Here is a 21,914-nt window from a genome sequence, read left to right as displayed (position 1 = left end):
ACTGCAACTTAAGTGCTGGATTTGAGAAGAACCAGTCTTATGAAATAGAAAAGAGTGTGGTGATATGAACCAGCTGAACCCAGCAGAGCTGATCTCCTTCTCCCAAGCAAATCCATAGCTATCCAAAGCAGTGGAAGGGATGACACACAGAAGCATGTAACTAAGCTAATAGAGGAGTCCTTATCTGGGAAGCATACCTGCTATTAAAAAGAGATACAAATGCAAAAGAATCCCTTCCTAGCCTAAGGGGAGTGTAGAAATCTACTTGTCTGCTGCTGTTTTCCAAGTCAAATAATAATAATAATAAGAAAGCTAGAGACAAGCAAGCTAAAGCAGCACACCAACTAAGAATGACAGAAACATCTGTCTGCAGAGAAAACACGGGCAGGTAACAGCCCAGCAGGTACCTCAGAAAAAGGCAAACACAATCTCTGTTGTCAAATGACCATCATTATGTACACAGCCTGCTTAAGGGAAGGAAGACAAAGAAGTAGAATTTACTTCTCCAGCCTTTTTCCACTAGGAATTCCCTTGTGATTGATCACACTTAACACCAGCAAAACAACGGGCCTTCGTATCTTCCAAATTCTGGGGGGTTTGGTAGGCAAGAAGGACATGGGGCATTAATCATCTTGCCAATGCTCTTTACCCAAGTCACAGACAGTGACCAAAGAAAGTTTCTGTGACAGACAGCAAGGTCATCCCCAAGAGGTAACTGGAGAGAAGAACATAGCTGCTCCTGTGAGATGGCCACAGTGAGGGCACATGCTGCTGTAGAGGGCATCAAAACCACACTTCCAGCAGAGAATCTGAAGTGTTGCTCCCCTTAGAATGAAATGGAAGTTAACTCAGCACCTGGCACAGGCCTTGATTTTCGTATTTGCAGTTGGTTCTGCTGGTCTGCCTGAATTCAAAGGCTGTCATGATGACAAAAAAACCAAATCCTCCTTTTTCATCACCAGAAACCTTTCAAAATAGAAACTGAGAAGATATTGTTTTCTATGAACACCTGGGTGTAAAAATAAGGATAAGGAAACATTTGAGAGAAGATCAAACAGGTCTTAAATGACTATAAAGAAATCTATCACTGTAGCTACAAATTAGGAAATTTCCCAGTGAAATGAACATTTTGGAAAAGTAAAAAAGTATAGTGAATATACTATTTGAGAATAGAATTACTGATGGCTATTTTCTCCACTGTTGTAATTGCACTGTTAGGATCAATAGAGATGATTCCTATCATACCAGTGCATCTGACTTATTTTTTCATATTTGTACAAATAAAATAATATTTACCTTAAGGGGAGTCAAACTCCTTCAATCAGAGTTAAACCAGCAGAAAGTAGCTGGCTCCTCTGGGATGTGTTTACAGGCAGTACTGTTTTGATTCACATTCGGCTGGCATCTCTGCAGCTGGAAAATGTTAAGGTCAAATCAAGGTGATTTGCTTGCTTTCCTGCTGTGGTAGGGCCATTTCAGTTAGGACTCTAATTATTAAGACATACACCTGTATCTTCATACAGTAGCTCAACTAACTAACAACCAAAATTATTACTGCATTTAGCATCCACCCATAGCACTCTAGCAATACCAGGAATATCTACATATCCACAAAATTACATGTCAAAGTTCCACCTCATTTAAAGTATAAGCTGGCATGTGAAAACCATTAGTTCGAGTCACTTTGTCTCCCTTCTCTAGTAGCATGTCAAGACTTCACATCATGGTTTAAGCTCACCTGGCATAAAGAGGGATCTTATCTGTCCAGGGATCCTGTCTGTCCAGTGTAGGAGCAAGTCAAGGCCACAGCTGCTCTAACCTACCCAAATGAGTATCACAGTTGTAGTTGTGCCAAGATAAACAATAACTTGGGGGACATGCTGACTGTCCCCTACCCAAGTCACTCAGCACACACAAGTCACCATTCTCTTTGAATCTGCCATGTAAACCCACACAGATCCTACACTGCAGGAAGTTTGACAGGCGTGTCCTTTCATCTAGAAAAATAAATGATCAATGTTGGCCAGGTGAGAGGCACAGCCACTGCATCTCCTAACACACACTTTGAGACAAAAAAGGCAAAACAGAAACAAAGCCAGGGATTAGCACCACCTCAGCCAGCTTCACAGGCCCACTGTCAGTATCCTGGACAAGATTAATCCTATCAAATACCAGGTTTTGTTTCAAGAAAAACTCAGTGAAAAACTGATGCACACCTAAAACTGAAAGGGTGCCGTTAGTGTTCATAAATTTATGAAGTTGTAAGACTCACAAATTTAACACACCAAACTGATTCACATTCATATTGAAAATGTACATTGGCAAGAAGTCTGAAGCTTGGAGCATACAAGGCTGTCCATCAGTAAGGACCTTTGGAAGGAAACTAAGTCCCCAACACTGAAACAGAGAGCTGCTCACTCCATGCACTATGTGAGAGATCAGCCAATGCATTAACAAGCACTGTATCCCAAAAGACAGCATATCCCCAGTGACAAACATTGTCTTGCCACTGAATTGTGCCATTTCAGAGATTGAAAAGGTCCAAACATCACAAGCATGTGGTAAACCCAACTATCCACAAACCCTTCAGAACAGCTCCAGTGCAGCAGAGCAGAGATCCCTTTGGCTAATCCCGACTGACAGGGCTGTGGGTGTGCTGTACCCCAGGGCTCTCTCCCAGCCTACACTAGGAAACAAGTTGGCTACACAAACTCCACATCTTCCACTCTGGAATTACTAGATTCAGCTAAATTATGGGGATGTAATTGTAAAGGAGATAAATTCCAACCTACAATATCTTTTTAAAAGTTCTGCAAAACGGATAAATACTTTGAAGGAGCACCAAGCATTAGCTGTTTCCCAGAAGTTTTTTTCCCATATTCTGTAAGAAATCTTTTAAAAGGTCCAAGTACAAGTGATTCTTGCAACAAAAGACATTGCAGAACAGTGGTTACTCATCTGTTGTCTAGAACCAACCAAATCTTGGTTCTGAAATACAGGTCAAGTGAGCTTAACAGTTTTGAATTTCAACAGACTAAACTCTTCCATAAGGATTTTCACTTCTTATCTTAGTGTAAGAAATAATAAAATACATTGACAAGTGTAAATCCAAAAGACAGCACTACAATGGGAGGGTTGATAAAACAAGTATTGTAAAAATTTACAAAGTTAAGAAGCCTGTGTAGACATCCCAAGTACATCTCTGCTCTCCTCCTGCCCCAGGCTGTTATAAGTTGCTGGAGCAGAGGCTCTGGGGCTGGTTGTTAATTAGTTCCTGGGCATTAGTAGCATGACACAGCAGAGCTTTCACATGCAGTATTTATGTTTGTACTGGAGAAAAGGACACACCACCCTTGAATTTCTGGACATACAAGGCATTTTTGCTTCCAAGATAAAAATCCAAGATTAAAAAAAAATTACAAGATAAAAATCTCAATTCTGGCTGTAATTCTGTGCAAGATGCAAACCATTTCAGTCAGCTAGAGGATAGTTTAAGTCTGGAGATCAAAGCGAAGGCAGTCTCCACGAGATCCTGTGCAAGGAGGGACACAGCTGAACACAATCCATGCAGCAGCACAGCCTGCCTCCCCTTCCTCCAACATGTTTAAGTTTGCCCACTGAAGACTTGGAAGTGAGACAGACACGTCAAATATTTGGAAAGAAAACCCTCACAGGCAGGTGGCTATCTGCCATGCAGACAACAGTAACAAGTTCTTCCAAAGGCCTGCTTGTGTCAGGGAACCTGGAGGAAGGAAGAACCAATTATCAGCTCCAAGAGAAGCAAGAGCAACCCTAGAAGTGATCTGCTCAGAGTTAGCAGTTCTTCATTTTGTGAGGACATTCATACAGGCAGATGGCAGCTGCTGGCCTGTGGAACGAGGCCCTCCTGAGTGCTGCACGGCTGAAGGAAGGGCTGTCTGAATTTTTCACGCCGGGGCATTCTTCTAAAGTGTGATCAAGCAGCTCCCATGCACAGGAAAAAGGTCATGTTTATGCTTCAAAACACAGAAAGTGTCTGTGCAGCAGAGTCCTTTGTTTTCACCATGCTCAATCACATCACCAAGCTGGAGAACAATCAGTTTAGCAAGCCAGGATTCAGCAAACTCTGGGAAAACAGTTCCAACACTCAGTGAGGAGCTGAGGATTCCAGGCACTCCTGCAGCAGCCCCAGCGGGCCAGCCTGGCGCAGGGATTTGTTATTTGCGTTGGTGCAGACTGGGCTTTTATGCAGTCATTGAGCTGGAACTTGCACAGCTGCTCTACCTGTGAGAGGGGCACGCAGGCCTGACCAACACAGCCTCCACCACAAGGTCACTTCTGAACTGGCAACACCTGACCAGGTGAAAATACCATCCCACAATGTGCACTGCTGCACATAAAGCATATTCTTCAACTTTCTTAAAAACAAAACAAAACAAAACAAAAAAAAAAAACACCAAAAAAACCCAAAAAACCAAAAACAAACCAAAACCAAAAAACCCTGGAATATTGCCATAGTAAAACATTTTTGTTCTGTTGCAATATGACTCCTGTGACGCATTGGGATGCAAAGAAAACAAAGGAAAATTCTGAAAAAATTGCAATAACCTGAATTATCTTTGCTATCCAAAAAAAAGTAACTCCCTTTAGTATTTCAAATTTCAGTCTGAAATATATTAATATTTATATTATAAGTTAAATCAATATACTAGTAATACAAAACAATTCAATATCACCATATTAACTAATACAATGAACTGTATCACTAAAATAGCATTCACTGTATTGTAACAAGGCAAGACTTCCTAAATCAAATGCACTTCACACCTCCTAAAAGCAGGAAGTTGTGATTCAGGGTATTTTCTTTTGTATCTATATTTACAACAGTAAATAAGATATTTAAAATCTACCCATTATGAAGAGCAATAAGTGCATTAAGTTTAATTAAAAAATGTTATCCTCCTCTACTGAGCAACTACATTTCTAGACTGGATCAATGCAGCATCAGCTCCCGATGGACAGTGGGTGGCTCCTTTCAGAGCACTCAAGCTGGCCAAAATAAAACTCAGTAGCTCATCAGACAAATCCAGTTCCTGGATTCAGTGTGCCTTTCTAATTCAACACTTCTTCACTGCATAACTTCAGGATTTTTTTTTTTTTTTTTTTTGGTGGGGGGGAGGGATTTGGGTCTTTTGTTCTTGCAGTTTTTTGATTTTATCTCAGTGGCAGTACATGACCTGGTGAATTTTTTTCCTGTTTAAAAATAACCTGGGTTCCACAACTAAATTTAAAAAGTCTGAGTGTTGAAAGACTGACTATGTCAGCCTGAACAAAAAGTATTCCACAACAGGCAGTGCTCTCTACCAGAACTTCAGAACTTCCTTAAGAAGTGTCAAATTCTTGAACCACAGGAAGTTTTTCTGCCAGTCTGTTTATTCTGCGAAAAACACTAAACTAGGATTTTTTTTTTTCAAGTACTTTATGGAAAAGAATGTATTTAATGACAGTGAAATTTCCCAAATCTCAGTGTATGCTGTTGCCATGATTTATGCTAACGAACAAGAGCAAAACTAAGAAAACTCAGAATTTTCTTTCTTTATTTGATAGTCCAAATAACACAGAGCAAACAGGCACATCTCACAAGTCTACAAGGCAGTCTGAGATTTCTGGGTTCAATGTTTTTTCAGCTCCCATCAAAATACAAACATGCTCCCAGGAACAAGTGATGCATTGTATCAGTCATCTCACTGCCAATATTTTCAATTTCAGAATTGAAATATGGAACTGGGTATTTTCATTACATTGGTTATGAGGACAAAGCTGGGTATGAAGGCTATGGAGCAGCAGCAGGTGGCGAGTTCTGTCAGTATACCTTTGATTAAGGCTGAATGAAATCACACCCCCAGGTTTAGCACTGGCTCACAAGCACCCTGGATAAGGTGTGTGTTACACAAAGGCGTGCTCTTGGTATCTTCTCCAGTTGTTTCATAAACTTTGCATTTCTGCCTGTAAGCTCTATGGAGAACAGACTTCCCTCTACTTCACAGAGAGGCACGCCAGCTTGGAGTTTAGACACCAGTATGATACAAATTAAATCTCCTTTCACAACAGGCTGTGATTTTAATACTGCTGCATTATTTCTCAATAAGAATATAGGTAATTTTGTTTTTAAATAAAACATGATGAAAATATTTGCTGAGATCTGTTTCCCTACGTACTTTTAGATACCACACAAGACTTGAGCATGAATTAGAAGACAATTTTGAACACCGTTGCATAAACACACCTGTATACAGAATTAACAGTCCAGAAGACACTGAAATCAGTTACATTACATATACTACCTTGGGCTCATTTTGCAAAATATACTAAATGCTTCAGCTTTAAGCCTGTCACATTGACATGGAAGTTAAAGAATTATCATTTGTCTGAAATCACTTCACAGAGAGGTGAGTATCTCTGGTTTTAGTTTTCACGAATCAGATTTACCTGTATGATAGCAAATGTGCCAATATCAATTCCCGGGCTACACAACAGGGAGTTCTGCCAAGGCAAGACAGTGAAGATCATGGGTTTGGAACAGAAAAGGTTTCCTTTCAGAGCACCTAGGACGCCTGCTGCTGCCTTCCTGGGGAAGAGGAGAGAAATCCACCACATAATGGAAATCTCCCACTCACATCAGATTTCTAGCACAGACGGCATTAAGTAAGATCATATAGAGCAAACTAAGGGATAGATTAGCTGCTTACTATTTGGACATGTGTAATGCAAATGCTTTTGAGGCCATTTATAAAAACCTGTTAAAAGCATAGCCCAGATGATAGTCTTTGGCTTGCCACACCACAGACAGAAGATGAGGAGCTTTTGATAAGAAGATAAAGACAGGAAAAGTTTTTAGCACCCACAGAAACAAACAGAAATCCAGAAATTTTTTAATGCTTCTTCCTTGTTTCTTACAGCTGGACCTCATGGGACAAAAGGTCCAGCTGTTTGGCATCACACAACAACTCCTTCTTTTCCTCACTTGCTCCCAGACCTCTGCTACTCCTTGTCCTACCTGCACTAGGAAAACGGCCCCTACCTTCCTGCTTTCAGCCCCTCCACCTCCTCCCAGGATGCTCTCCCTCGTGCTCCTGCTGCCTCTGGAGGTGTCCCCAGTCAGTCTAAGGGCATTTCTCGGACCAACCTGATGCAGAGCTACCCCTACTGCCAGCCAGCACAGGCGCCCCAAGACAAGCAAATCCCATCAGGGCTCCCCCATGCACCTCACTCATCAGGGAATGGTGACCCGCTGCCCTAAACTGCTCTGCACAAACTCAGCCAACCCTGACGACCAGTTCATCCTACAGCCTGCGCAGGGTTGTGAACCATCTGCCTCCCACACCCCATAGCTCCCATAGCCACAGGAGGGTTTCACTCACTGCCCACAACCACCAACCCATGCAGAAACAGTAAGTACATTAAAAATCCCTCCCCACTGAGCTGTGATGCAGAATGCAAGTTTCAACTTGTGCACCTTCAAAGAATTTACAATAGATTGCTTTTTGCTCTTTAATAATGAATTCATCACAACACCAATCAAAACATTAGATCAACTATAATGTTAATTGAAGGTTCACAAAAACACACTGCATTTCAGTTAGAACACTACATGGTGGGGGGTTAATTTTACTTATTTCTTGAATAGTGGTTTAATGACTCTCAAAGTAACAACTCCTGGTTTCATTTTCTCCACTAAAATAAAGACATATTTTAAATTATTTTTGAAAGCAATTGAAAAAGAAGTTGACTGGTCTTCAATACCTAGTAAGGAAATTTCTTACCTAGGTAGGTAAAATCTCTAAAATGCTGTGCAAAGTTTAAAAAAAGGGGGGAAGGTCTGCAAGAGATGGTCATGGAGGCATTTTAGAGAAAACTAGCAATTTCTTTTTCTTTATATAGTAAAATTGCTTAAAATTAAAGTAGGAAAACACACGTATAACAAAAGCATGCCTTTTTATAAAAACTCTGTTAAAATGGCACCTTGTTTAAAGACGCCATACTCAAAGAACTGATTTTTCCCAGCTTTCCAAAGACATCCTTGTTTTCCTGTAAGAGTGGGATGCAATGAAGAGCACCAGAAAGCTGAAGAGAGCCCCAGACATTCTCCCGGCAGCCACAGGCTGTGCCTTCCCGCTGGCAGGGAGGAAAGGCAAGGAGAGGCGGCAGGGAACTGGCCGGGCCGGTTCCCAGAGACACCCTTCAGGAAGGAGGGCTGACTCACACTGCCCATCCTGAAAGGACAAGCCTGTGCTGGAGTCACCTCCCCGGGCCTGGACACGGGCCTGGGCCTGGACACACGGCCAGTCCACAGCAACCCTGGACACACAGACATCCTGGGCCTGGACACAGCCCCGGGCCTGGACACACGGCCTCCTTGGGCCTGGACACATGGCCACTCCACAGCAACCCTGGACACACGGCCGCTCCACGGCCTTCCTGGACACAGCCCCGAGCCTGGACACACGGCCTCCTTGGGCCTGGACGCACGACTGCTCCATGGCCTCACTGGGCCTGGACACACGGCCACTCCACAGCAACCCTGGACACACAGACATCCTGGGCCTGGACACATGGCCTCACCGGGCCTGGACACACGGCCTCCTTGGGCCTGGACACACGGCCTCACCGGGCCTGGACACACGGCCACTCCACAGCAACCCTGGACACAGCCCCGGGCCTGGACACATGGCCTCACCGGGCCTGGACACACGGCCACTCCACAGCAACCCTGGACACACGGCTGTCCTGGGCCTGGACACACGGCCACTCCACGGCCTCCCTGGACACAGCCCCGGGCCTGGACACACGGCCTCACCGGGCCTGGACACACGGCCACTCCACAGCCTCCCTGGACACACAGACATCCTGGGCCTGGACACATGGCCACTCCACAGCAACTCGGGACACAACCCTGGGCCTGGACACACGGCCACTCCACGGCCTCTCTGGACACACGGCTGCCCTGGGCCTGGACACACGGCCACTCCACAGCCTCTCTGGACACACGGCTGCCCTGGGCCTGGACACACGGCCACTCCACAGCCTCTCTGGACACACGGCTGCCCTGGGCCTGGACACACGGCTGCTCCACGCCCCCCCTGAGCAGACGGCCACCCTGGCCCTGGATACATGGCCATTCCATGGTCGAGCACCACGGCCTCCAGCCTCCCATGGCCCAGCTGAGCCTCCGAGACACATCACTCCCAGACCCTTCTCCTTCAGCCTTCGCTTTCAACGACAGAGTCAGGGATTCTACTATCAAAAAAGAAAATAATTAATCTCCTGTGAAAGCGATGGACTCCTTCCTTTCTCCTGAAATCCAAGCCTCTCTTGTCTGCCTCAAACTAAAGGAGAGAGGTACTAAGGGCAGCAAGGGGGAGAGGAGCAAAGGTCTGAACACTGCTGCCAGCTGCAGATTTAACTGACAAAACACTGGGATTTTCTTCTGTGCAAGCAAAGCTTTGGGAAGGTCACCAGAGGCAGTTTTCGGCTGTCTTTATCCACCTCCTCCCCTCCCTCCGCAAATGTCCCCCGAGCAGAATAAATGAGTATTCTGTTTGGATAAAAGAACATCAGAAGTTATCCAATAAACTAGGACATCTCGCAGGCCTTAGGAAAAGCAGCTGAGAATCAGCAAAGCTCCCAAGCATGCCCAGAGACCGCTCAGTGCCATCATCCCCTCCAGCTCCACTCCCAAGTTCTGCTGCCAGGGCCAGCACAGCCTGCTCCTTGGGAAGAGCCATTTCCACAGGCCCTGGCTCTGGGCTTGGCTGTGGTTGTATGTTTATTCCCCATCTTCACCAGCATTTGAACTGCCTTGTTATCAGCAACATTGCAATCAAGGTGAAGGCAAGCAGCAAGCGATAGCTACTGGCCATGCCCAACAGCCCAGTTTCACATCTGGTTTCTGGTCACTCACACACAAAGTTCTGTCAGGCCTTTCTCTTTTCCCACCTCATTACTGAGGTTCAAACTAGTTTAATTTTGGACTGGCAGTACATGCCATATTCATAAGGATTTGACATCATCTTTTTGCTTGAGAAAAAAAAAACCCAAAACCTGACCAAAAAATTCTGAAAATTCTGCCCCGCACCTACACAGGTTCCCAGGGAGATTCCACATGGTTGCTGTACAAGGCAGCAAACACACCGTTCCTGCAGCAGCTCCTGGCAGTGTGTCCCAGGCAGGCCTGGCACACGAAGCTGCTGCTCCCAGCAGGGCAGGCTCCGCACACGCGCTCCTGGAGCAGGGTCCCAGCCCACGGCAGCCCATCAGGAACGCTCCCTGCTCCCGGGCCCTGCCCTGCTCTGCCACGCCACGAGCACCCAAAAAGAAAAGAGTGCAGCTGCTCATTCGCAGCACCTCCACGAAACCCACCCAGACTCACTGATGTGACTGAGCATGGCAGAAAAGTAACTGAGAGCAACACAGACTATGGCCACTAACAGGCTCACAACTCTGCTTTTCCAGGCAAGTATCACAAGTTCTGCTTGCTTTTCTAGGGGATTTTCCTATACCACATTACACTAAGTACTAAACCTGGTACTAAAGCAAACTAGTTTACTGTTAAGCTCACTGAACTCCCTGAACTAGCCACTTCTTTCCTGCAGCAAATAACCAGATGTTGCAGGACTTGATTATTTTCAGCACCACAATTAAGAAAAAAAAAAAACATAACAAAATTTAGACATTACTCACACAATCCCATAGATTCAGAACTGCTTTAGCTCTTCATCTGCACTAAATGTATTAAAACAATATACATAAAGTGAAGCAGAAGTAGATGAAGTACTTATTTATGTTTTCTGTTCATTTAAAGCGCATCTTTTCTCCAGAGTCTTCTCTCTGTGCATGTAGGTTTCTACACTATACAGCAAACACACATTACTAATTAAGATTACTATTATTTGTACATAGTATATGCTATCACTGAATATGAAAAATACCTCAAAATGCACTACAGACCCTGTTTTGTTATTGCAAGAAGCTTCTATAAAAAGGCAGCGTATCCTACAACTTTCCTTGTTTATATTGTGTGATTGAATTTAACCGTTCTTTATAAAAGGATCCTGCATTACTATTGAAAAATGCAAACTCCAAAAGGCATTATCTGTTGACAATCTAAGAAAATTTGGAACAAATTATCCCCCCTCATAGAAGATGACTCGCACAAAACTTTCTCCAACTGTGTCTCAAAGCAGAACTTCTGGTATCAGTACTGCTATTTGTGCTGAATATCTGACAAGATGAAAGGGAAAAATACACAGTTTTTACTGGAAAGGAAAGGGGCTATCAGCTTTTCTACTTTAATTAAAAATATTCATAGCATCTTATTTCATCAGCAATAGAGAACTTCATAAGCAATTTCAACAGAAAGTTACTGCAACCTACCTTTCCGCAGTAAGGTTACATTTACTTACATATAACATTGTAATGTTTAACAGAAACATTACAGGATATAAATGCCAACAGAAAGCTTTTGCCCCCAACACACACTCCCTCCACTTTGAATATGATGAATGTGACTGAATTACTGTCTCTTCATAAACGAAACAGGCACATTTAGTGGGTTCCCATATCTGTATCGCAATGAACAAACTATTGTATGTTGACCTCAAAAATACAGTTATTAGTTAAGGGGAAAACATCATCCTTGTCATCTCCTAATCGCTAAACTCCAATTTATCAAAAATTGACAATGCTGAAAAAAATGAAAAGCCAGTTCATGCAACACTAGTGCTCTTAGTCCAACCACACCTCTTTCTTCCAGTCGAATCTGGAAGCAATGACTAATGTAAAATTAACAGGGAGCGGGAGGCTGTTTAGGGAAAAAAAAAGTACAAAGGTCTATGGGGCAAACAGAGGCGCTTCAGAAACACTCAGTTCTCTGCTTGTGAACTGGTGATGTCTCCTGAGCGTCAGCCGGGAGGAGAAATGGACTAGAGGGGGCTTGAGTCATCAGCTCCGGTTTTTCTGTGCTGAAACAGCCTGGGTTCAGCATCAGCATTTATTTTATTGAGGCAAGACTTCATTTCCCAGCTCTCCCAGCCCAAGCCACGGCACTAGCACTCGGTAACCGGCACCTGCAGAGCACTTTCTGCTCCCGCACACACTGCAGCGCGCCCGAGGCACGGCCAGCCGGCGGCACGGCCACCTGTCCCCCGCACCCACACCCCGCACGGGCTGCTCCGCGGCCACCCCGCGTGTGTGACCGGAGAGGGGGGAGAAAACACCGCAAGAAGTTCCTACAGCCCCGAGAGCCGCGCTCCCGGTGCGCGGGCCGAGGATGCTCCGTGGCTCCCGGCAGCGGGAGCGCGGCTCGTTCTGCGGTCACACGAAGGGTGAAAAATTCAGATTTAAGTCCCGGACAGGGAACACAGGGACGGCAGCGGGGTCAGGCACTCCGGGAACACCGGGGCGGCAGCCGGAGCCCGGGACTCCGGGGAGCACCGGCGCGGACGCCGGGCCCCGGGGCCGCCCCGTGCGGGCACACCGGGCGCGCGGGGCCCGGCGCCGCCGGCTGTCCGCGCCCGCTCCGCCGACCCCGCCATCCCCTGCAGCACCCGCCGTGTCCCCGCCCGGCCCCGCGCCCGGGGCCATGCGGCGCTGCGGGCACGGCGAGGCCCGGCGGCCCTGCCCGCTGCGGCTCCGCTGGGCTCGAAGCTCCGGGCGCGGCGCCGCGCACACGGCGGGCACCGGCGGGCCCGGGCTCCGCGCTCCTGCCCGGCGCCCGGGGCAGGGCGGTGGCACCTCCGCCCGCGGGGCCCCCTCCGGGCGGCTCCACCGGGCTCCGGGCGGCCCCGCGGGCACGGAGAGCGCGCGGCGCTCCGCCCGCGGGTCCGCCCGCGACGACGGCTCTTCGGCCCCGATGCCCCGGCGGGGTCCGCCGCCTCGCCTGCCTCGCCTCCCGCGCCGCGCGCCGCGCCCCGCCGCCCCTCGCCTGTCTCGCGCGGCGGCCCCGGCCCGCGGCCTCCCCGTGCCCGCACTCACCGCGCGGAGCGGCCCCGCGGCCCCGCCGGGCGCGCCCGCCCTACCCCGGGGTCTCCATGGTGGCGGCCCCGCCGCCCGCTCCGCCCCGCCCGCCCCGCCCCGCCCGCGCAACGCGTCACGCACCGCCCGGCCCGGCGCCCGCCCCCATTGGCCAGGCGCGGCCCGGGGCGGCTCCCCATTGGCTGCAGCTCCGCGTTAAACCCGCCAATGGCGGCGCGACTTGAGGTTGCCGTGGTTACCGATGCCGTGAGAGGCAGACGGCGCGGACGGGACGGGCCGGGCCGGACCCGGGCGGCTCCGCCGGGACTGCCCGTGGCCCCACCGCGGGAGCCTCGCGGTGAGTGTCCGAGCGATGCATGGATGGAGCACAACCGGTGCGGGGTGCCCGCGATGGCCGGGCGTGCCTGTCCCGCGGTGCCGGCCGCCTCCTGCCCCGCCGAAGGAGGAGCGCAGAGCGGAGCGGGGAGCAGTCGGAGCTCCGGGGCCGGGCCCGTCTGCCCGTCACCCTGTGTCATCGGGATGGCCCTGCTTGGGCAGGGAGCTTGGACCGGCTGGCCGCTCGTGGTCCCGTCCCGCCTGCCGCTCCCGTGACCGGTGTCGCGGTACCGGCAGAACGCACAGCCCGCGGCGCTGCTCAGACACCTGGGCTAAGTCCAGGTGTTTGGGGACGATGGGAAAACGCTTTCCATAGTGTTTTAATTTCCCACCATTTTAATCTTCCAATAGCAGCCGGACTCTCTTGATGGCGTGTGAGGAATCATAGACGTCGAAAAGAAAAACCAGTATCCCTAAAATCACCGTAAAACATTTCAACAGCAGGCTTTGGGCGTGTTAAATGCTTGGTCAATTTTTTGCATCCCATGTCTGACCTATACTTACCATCTCGGTGTGTCTCGGGAACCTGACTGGGCCCATTCCTCTCCTTCCAGCCTCCCGAGCAGATCGTCCCGGTGTAGCCCATGTGTGACTGGTTTTCCATTTACTTATTCTCTCCTCCCGCCCAGCAGGTACGATAGCGATCGACACTCTCCACTTCATTGGATGACGTTGTAAATGGCTCGGAGGAGCCAAAAGCAAACGGCCACTTGAATCAGCAGCTCTTGCTGGCTCATGAGGTTGTTTTAGTCACCCTCTTCCTCTGTTGTATAGATGCAGATGGTGTAGAAATCCTGCTGTGAAGGAACGTGAAAAAGGTATCCACGTGTAACTTGTGTCTGTTTTCCATCCAGCTCAGTTTTTCGGTTTAGTGTTTGATGGGATGAACCACAGTTTTATATTGGGTGTGAGGACACATGAACTTGTGATGTGGTTTAATTGGTGCTGTGCTGATGCTACAGCTAGAATTATGTCCTTGTTAGCCTCTGCTTAGAAGGGAACTGCAGGTAACAAGGAGGAGGTAGCTGAACATGAGAGTCACCTCTAAACTCATATCCCCTTCTCTGAATTTCCCACTTGGGATGTAATATACTACATAGAAACTATTGGTAAGATATTTAATCTCTGAGGTTTTTGTTGCTATTTGTATAATTATTTATCTGTTGAATAATGCAATAGGAACTCCTACATTATGATGATATCCACATAGCAAATGCTTGGCAGCTGTAGCCAGGAGTCTTGAGTCCTCACTGCTCTGAAAAATCTCATGGTTTATACCATGTGAACTACATATAAAATATTGCCAAACTAAAATGGTGGTCTCTGTCTAGGAAATGGGAAACAGGAGCTGAGGGAAATAACAGTAGAAACTTAGTAAAATAGAGTAGCAGGTGTGAAATAAAATAAGTGGTGGAAGGGTCAAATGAGAGTGGAGAGCTGGAGTAAAGAAAAGATAAAATGTGAGCTGACTTGATCATGAATAAAGGAAAGAGAAAGCATAGGATGTGTGAGAACTGTGACCTTCCTTAGCTGCAAGGTTGCTTCTACCAAAGGTGTACTGGATTAGTTAAATTGGCTTCAAATCAATCTCAACTGGTTTTCACTTGTGATTTGGGTATTATTATGCTGGCTTGGCTTTCACAGGTAACAGCTTTTGGGAAAGGAGGAAGCTTACTTGCCCCTCAGCAAGTGAAACTGTTCCTGGACATCGCTGTGGGACCTGTGGAAGGCACAGGCTGTGGGCAGGACGCAGGAGGTGGCACAATGCCATCCCCAGGCCTTCCTGGTTCTGGTGGTTCCAGGTGGCCAGGATCAGGCTGCTCCAGGTGCCCTGCATCCCTGCGCAGCCATGCATTGCAGGCTCTGGCTGTGCTTTAGAGTTCCCCATTGGGGTGAGCTGGAAAAGGGTAAGAAATGCTGTTGGGAAGGAGAAAGGGATCTTGAGACAGTTTGTTTTGGCACAAAAGAAGTAGAAAGAATTGAAAGTAATGTTTTGAGGTCCTGTCAGATTTTGAAATATGTTGAGTGACTGTCAGTGAGGAAAAGCTGTTTCATTCTGTCTGGTATTAGTCATAGCCTCGTAGCTGGTTTATTTGTTTTGGCACCCTGAGCAGCCAATACATTATCTAATTGACTGCCGTGTGTCCCAGTGCAGCAGTCCTGTCCAACAAAGATGACATAGGCCATGGAAAGGCACCCCATTTTAACTGTCCAGTGCAAAGGGCTGCCTGGATGGTGATTCTTTGATTCCTTATCCCATTAGCTGAAAGTGGCCTTTGTCAAACATATGTTTAAATTCTTACATAATTTTTTAAATCGGCAACAAACAAGTCAATTTTATTTTTATTCATCTTCTTCTGGATGCAGCTTGCAAGTAAGATGGTCTGTATCATTCTCATTTAGAAAGCCATCATTCCACTATGCTTACAATTCATAACAACCTAGTCTCATGCTTTCCTTTGGGACTGCACTGGTTTCTCTTGAGCCTTAAATCTGACCCTTTAAACTGACTGTGCTCATCTTCCTGTGGTTTAGATGGCAATGCTGTTAACAGATACTTGCTAGTTGTTTTGCTGCTGTTGTGCTTTTTCAGTGTTTCCAGTCATTAATATGTTTTTCTGCTTTGTTTAATCTAGTCTGAAATCAATCCATAATTGAGTCTTGCTTTTTATATATATTCCACAGATGTTTACAGTCCTTGCAGAACATTGACGTGCCTATCTTTTAATTTTAGTGATAAATATCAGTTGCAAAAACAGTTTGCTATTTTTCTTGGTGCGTGTTTTGTTTTTCTCATTTTTTATACTTTTTTTTTTGTTGTTGTGAATTTAGTTGGTTTGGTTTTGGGGGGTTATTTGGGGGAGGCTGGGGGCTTTGGTTTGGTTTCTGCTGGAAGCTATTTAATGCTACCTGCTTTAACTGTAATCTCTTCCAGATACTGAAATTATGAAGGTTTGGGGGGAAAAAAAAATACCTGGAGACAAGAGTGATGCTCATGGCAGGCTAACACAACACATGAGCAGCTGTTAAGTGCTCATATGAGGAGTTACTTATATATGTGGGATTTTTTCCTCTCATTAAAACCTACAATTTGATTTCAAAAGTTACTGCAAGCCATCGTGTTGATGTCACAGCAGCTCAGTCAATCACAATAGAACTGATTTTGGGTAATTTTGAAACTGTAGTTTCATTTGGTATAGAAAGCACTAAATGTTCTCCTGCTTTTTATTGTTTAACTGGGGAGGTAAGGCACCTAGCAGGTGTATTTCTGAGGAAAGGGGTGGGCTGACATTTTGCTTTTTCAGTGAGGGCTTGTGGTAAGCACATTACAAACTTACCACAAGGCTTTTATAGAAACATTCTGTTTCAGACAGTGCCATTCAAAATTACTGCTCTGCTGTGGATAGATATTACTCTTTCCCTGTGGTAAAACAAAATATTGAGGAAAAATTATTGGATACTGGCTGGTTGTTTGCACTTTCTTTTCTTCCTGCATGGCTCTGAAGCATCAGGTAGGAGTATCTGATTGTAGATGGTGCACAATGCTCAGCATGACCACCGGCCTTCCTTGTAGAGCCTCGCGCTCAGGCTCATGCCCAGCTGCCAAGGGAAGGACAATAATGCCCATCATGATGCTTCTCTCCAGCCTTCCAGTGCCAGCACCAGGATCCTGCAACTGTGCAGGGAGCTGCGTTATGGGATGGATCCAGCTTCCCCAGAAGCCTCCCTGGCACACTTGCCCTTATTTTTCAGCTGGATCCATTTTCCGGAGTGCACCGTTGCTGCCCATAGTGCCTGCACCAAGGAATGTGCAAGCAGCCATGTGCAGCAGGAGTGCAGGCTCCTCTTTTGGCAGGAGTGGGAAAGGTTTTGCCCTGGATACCTGTTTCAGCAGGATGGAGGAGGCTTGAGGAACAGCAGCTTGCTGACCTGCAGTGTAGCTCAGGGACCTTTCCTTGGCAATCGCACAAATCCTGTCCCAGGATATTGTTTCATCTGGCAGCGTGGTCCCAGGAGTGGAGTGAGGGTGCTGTGTGTGGGTCAGCAGGAGAAGGGCTGTCCTTAAGTGAGCTGTGCTGCTGAAGCCAGCTAATGATGAAATCAGGTTTCATCAGTGTCCACCTGTAAGTCAGGGTTCCTCCAGGATCCTGCAGCACCTGGAAATAAGCAGGCAGCTTGGCAACAGCCAAGAGAATGGTTTGGAGAAAAGATGGCAGGAAATGCTGAGTGAGAGGTCCAGTAAAGACAAGGTCATCAGCAGTTGGTCTGTTCTGTGGGTTTTCAAGTCCTAAGCTTGTAATTGTTGTGTAAATAACCTTAAAAAACAATCAAAGCCCACAACAACTCTCCCCAAAGCCCACAAAGAAATAAAAAATCCCTCACCACCCCAGCTCTGGGCAATGCAGGTACTTCTATCTGCTCAAGGACAGGGGGAGGTCTGCTAAAATCCTTTTTAGTTTCTACCAACTGCTACAGTTACTGAAAGAAATATTACCTATCTTCTTACTAGCTTATATATGAGGCTGGAAAAATGTTGAGAAATTAACCAAATTGTAATCTTTCTTACCAGGGCAGGGATACAGAATGTCAGGCTGAAATCTAGAGATACTTCTGAATAAGGAGGTAACAAAGAAAATGTATATGCAGAAAGATTATTTGATTCATGTTTAAGACTGTACATTTCTGAGGGCTGTGACTGAGAGGCCCCAGACAAGGATGAGTTGCTTTTTGTAGTAAGGTATCAGACAACATTATGCAATAATTTAAAATGAAGTTGTGCCAAATGCTTCCCTGCATATAACTCTGGGAATTTGGCCTAGCAGAACTGGCAAAAGCTGTACAAAATGATACTGATGCTCCTGACAAAATAAGCTGCAGTGGCTCCTAAATCACATGAATTATCTGTCCCTCTTGGCTTGTCTCTCATAGGCTGCAGACAAACGTTCTGCTCTGCCTCCCACTACACTACTTGGACAAAAATCATCTGGGCTGGCTTAAAGGACAGTGCCACAGAGTAGCTGGTGCCAGCACTACCTCACAAGGTCCCTCAGGTGTTTTCCCTGGGTGTGTGTCCCACCTGCAGCTCGGGGTGGCAGTGATGTGTGGAGCTCAGAGGTGAGATGCAGAATTGCTCCAAAGTGTAATCAGAAGCGTGCAAATGGCTGCAGCTCTGGACAACCACAGCTCCTTGTAGGTTAAACAGGGAAAAATGTCTTGGCTTAAGGAGAAACTGGACTTATTCAGACAGAGTCGTATGTTCTTGAAGCACTGTTAAATTGTTCTGCCAACAACATAAACTAAGTCTGCTGACTCCTGCCTGCAGTTCATTGGGAAATGTGTGCAGAAATTGGTCTGTCAGCAGAGCTGTGAGGAAGAGGCTTCCAGCAGTGGGGCAGGGAACCTTTCCATGCAGATTTGGGTTTGTTAAGTAAAAAAACATCAGTAACAAAGCTAGCATGAAAATGGGGTAGGAGGAAATACTTTCATTAAAAATACTACACAGAAGGCAACAGTAAAGACAGAGGCAAGTGCAAAAGGTGAGGACAATTTAAAATTACCTTTTTAATTATTTAATTTTCCTTTAAAGTCCTGTTTCCCTTCTTGCTTTGACAAATTCTGAGATCTATGTAGATACAGAAAATAAAGCTGTCATGACTCTCAAACTGTGTATTTCCAATTGTGCATTTTGAAGCAACGGAAACAAAGTCACATTTGCTGGTTTATCTGAAGAGCAATGGGGCCATGATTTAACAACTGGAATCCAGATATGTTGCACAGATTTTTTTAAAGGCTAGTCTTCAGTATGTTTTTGTTCTTTTTTTTTTCTTTTAAAGTGACTCAATGACTTTGACCTGCTCTGAGGCTCTTTAACTGTCTTCCAGTGCACCTCTGCTACTACTTAGTATTGACTGTTTCAGAATCTGATGGTTTAGTACATATGATGCTTCTTGCAGAATACATGCTCTGCTGCAGCTCCTTTTGAGATCTAGCTCCTTAACTAACCCTGCCTGTAAAATTGCATTCTTATTTCACTGACCCAGTGGTGTTATATGTGGAATCTGTTCCTGCAATTGCTATGGTAAGGTGCAAATCCTACCTCTTGATAAGAAATGCAAAGCCAGGTGCTTTGTTGTATTGCAGGGAATGTTGATTCTCTGCAGTTTGTGTAACAGCATCTCTGCTTCTGTTGTGCTAAGTGAATTCTTTAGTTTTAAGTGTTTTTGTTTTTGTTTTGTTTTTTTCTGATGGATGCAGAGCAGCAGAGGGGTGAGTTGCTTGCTGCACCATTCCGAACAAGCCTTTCCACACAGCCTAGCCAATAGCAGGTATGCTTTACAGGCCAGGAAGTCACAGGTCAATTTAACTAAATATTTATTATTTCTTAGGTAATGGAGAAAATTGTAGGGTCTGTAATGGATAACTCAGCCTCACATCTTCCAATTATTCTTTCATATATTTGTGCCTATTGTTTCATTTCCTAGCTTTTGTGGTGCACGGAGGTAATAAATGGAAATCTAGATAGAACATTAATAGAAACAACATATGACAAAATTCTGCAAGTCTCTTGTGTTACAGAAATCTGTAAATGATGCCTCAGAATTTCTGCCTTTAGCTCAGCAAAGATGGGTTTTGTAGAGGTTTGTCCAGCCACATGCTAGGAATTGCCCAAAGGAGTTGTGGCTGCCCCTGGATCCAGGTCAGGCTGGACATTGGGGCTTGGAATACCTGGGACAGTGGGAAGGTGTCCCTGCCATGGCAGGGGGTGAAGCTGGATGAGCTTTAAGATCCAACCCCAAATGTCCTATGATTAACTACTCAAAGCATCAGAGCATTTTTCCATTTCATCCTCTTTCACTTAAACCTTGCAATTACCAGGTGTGCTCACTGCAGCAGGCCAGCAGCGTTTGGTCACTGAAAATGGATTGTGCACATTTTATTCAAAACAAAAAACCACAAAATGTCACCTGGCTCACTTGATCCAAGGTGATGTGGGTGACTTCATTTCCTACCCTTTTTGTGTCAACTTACCAACTTCTAAAACATTTACTTCCTTTTTTTTATCTGCTTGTTTCAACATTTTTCTAAGTGTTCCTAAAGTTTATTTCCTCTTGGATTTTCTAAGACTATTCCAAGAATGGAGGGGAAATAGAGTTCCCTTGAACTGATGTGCAGATCCTCAGAAAGCATATGAGCTATTCCCTACCCTGCAGTGGGACAGAGCAGTCCATGAAGCTGGTTGTTTTAAGTGTTACTCAAATTGATCTTCCTAATTTGGATTAAGTTTTACTTAATGAGGAAGTAATGAGATTATCATAGACAAAAAGGACTATGTCTCTTTTGGGAACATACCATTTCTGAGACTTGACTTTATTTCAAAGAGAGCTATAATTCTTTCTTTAGGGGAATGTAAATTTAAATTACAATCAAACAATGGGATTTTTATAGAAACAGTTTTGACACCAAATGATAGAAGCATTATACTGTATTTTCTTCCTGTGGAAAGGATTGACTGCTGCAAGATTAACACGTTCTGGATGGGTGCCATTTTCAGATAGTTCAACTAGAAGAGAAAGGATCTGATTAAGGCATCAAGCTCATTATTTGTTTGTACTTCACACCCTAACAATAATTATGATCAGACAGTTCAACAATTGCATATTAATATGCCTTTTTTTTTTAATGAAAACAAGCAATAGCTAAGTGATTAACATTAAACTTTAAAATCTTTTAAATAGCCTCCCACAAAATGTTCAAGACATAGCCAGATATTCAAAAGAGAGTACTGAAAATAAGGGATTTTGAGTTTGGGGATTTTCCCTGGGTTTGTCTTTTTTAGGAAGCTCTGCTCTAATTTATAATCCAAGTTCCTGTTGATGCTGTGTTTGCAGTAAGTCTGTACTTCAGCTCTGGTTTTTTGGTGGTGTAGCCCCAGCAGTACATTATGTGAGCCACAGAGAGGATTGGCACACCTGCTGCCACAGGATTCTGTGTCCTTTGTTTGCACAAATCTGAGGGGCACCTGCTGTACTGCCACTGGTGATGCTGCTAAATTGTGTTTTTTGAAGGCTTGATTCATATTATTGATTTTTGCATTTAATAATGTGAGCGATTTAAAACATGCACAAGAAATTATGTTTCAAAAGGCATGTCTGACTCATTAAGCACTGTACCTCCCTGCCAGATATCCATCTGTCCTTTAGCTGAGAGGGAAAAATGGCACTGGTGACCCAGATCTGCAAAGGTTTATGTATGCAAACAACTTGTTGAATTGAGACAGTGGAATTAGGCTCTTTCAAAATTACTAGTTAAACTTGCTGGGATCACTCCCTTGTGGAACTGGGGCCTGGACTGAACCTGACTCATCCCCAGGAGCAGTATGTGGCAGGCACCAGTCTTTGCTTCTTCCATGATTGACACTGGGGAGTTTAATTTCTATTTAAATTAAAGCAAGGAGGATCTTGCCTCAATATTGGATATTTCCACATGTAAGAATAAACATAGGTCATATACCTCAGACACCAGCAAGG

At 45.7% G+C, this 21,914-nt stretch overlaps 2 protein-coding genes across 22 annotated transcripts in view; one reads left to right on the top strand and one right to left on the bottom strand.

The window, feature by feature from the left end:
- The window catches only part of PKP4 (plakophilin 4), a 63,943-nt gene extending 50,813 nt beyond the window's left edge, over positions 1-13,130 (bottom strand). For 5 of the 6 annotated variants that reach the window (XM_072931830.1, XM_072931833.1, XM_072931834.1 and 2 more), the window contains exon 1: positions 13,012-13,130. The gene's annotated coding sequence lies outside the window, so the exon portion shown is untranslated. The remainder of the gene's footprint in view (positions 1-13,011) is intronic. The other variant, XM_072931831.1, reaches the window with a different exon arrangement.
- A 93-nt stretch (positions 13,131-13,223) lies between these two features.
- The window catches only part of CCDC148 (coiled-coil domain containing 148), a 44,696-nt gene continuing 36,005 nt past the window's right edge, over positions 13,224-21,914 (top strand). For 3 of the 16 annotated variants that reach the window (XR_012056883.1, XM_072931806.1, XM_072931810.1), the window contains exons 1-2: positions 13,359-14,204; positions 15,031-15,293. The gene's annotated coding sequence lies outside the window, so the exon portion shown is untranslated. The other 13 variants (XM_030278226.4, XM_030278220.4, XM_072931809.1 and 10 more) reach the window with 10 other exon arrangements.

This window comes from Taeniopygia guttata, chromosome 7 (assembly GCF_048771995.1).
Source record: "Taeniopygia guttata chromosome 7, bTaeGut7.mat, whole genome shotgun sequence".
Classification (NCBI taxonomy): Eukaryota; Metazoa; Chordata; class Aves; order Passeriformes; family Estrildidae; genus Taeniopygia; species Taeniopygia guttata.
Note: the sequence above shows the minus strand (reverse complement) of the source record. Positions and strands in the feature narration are given on the sequence as shown.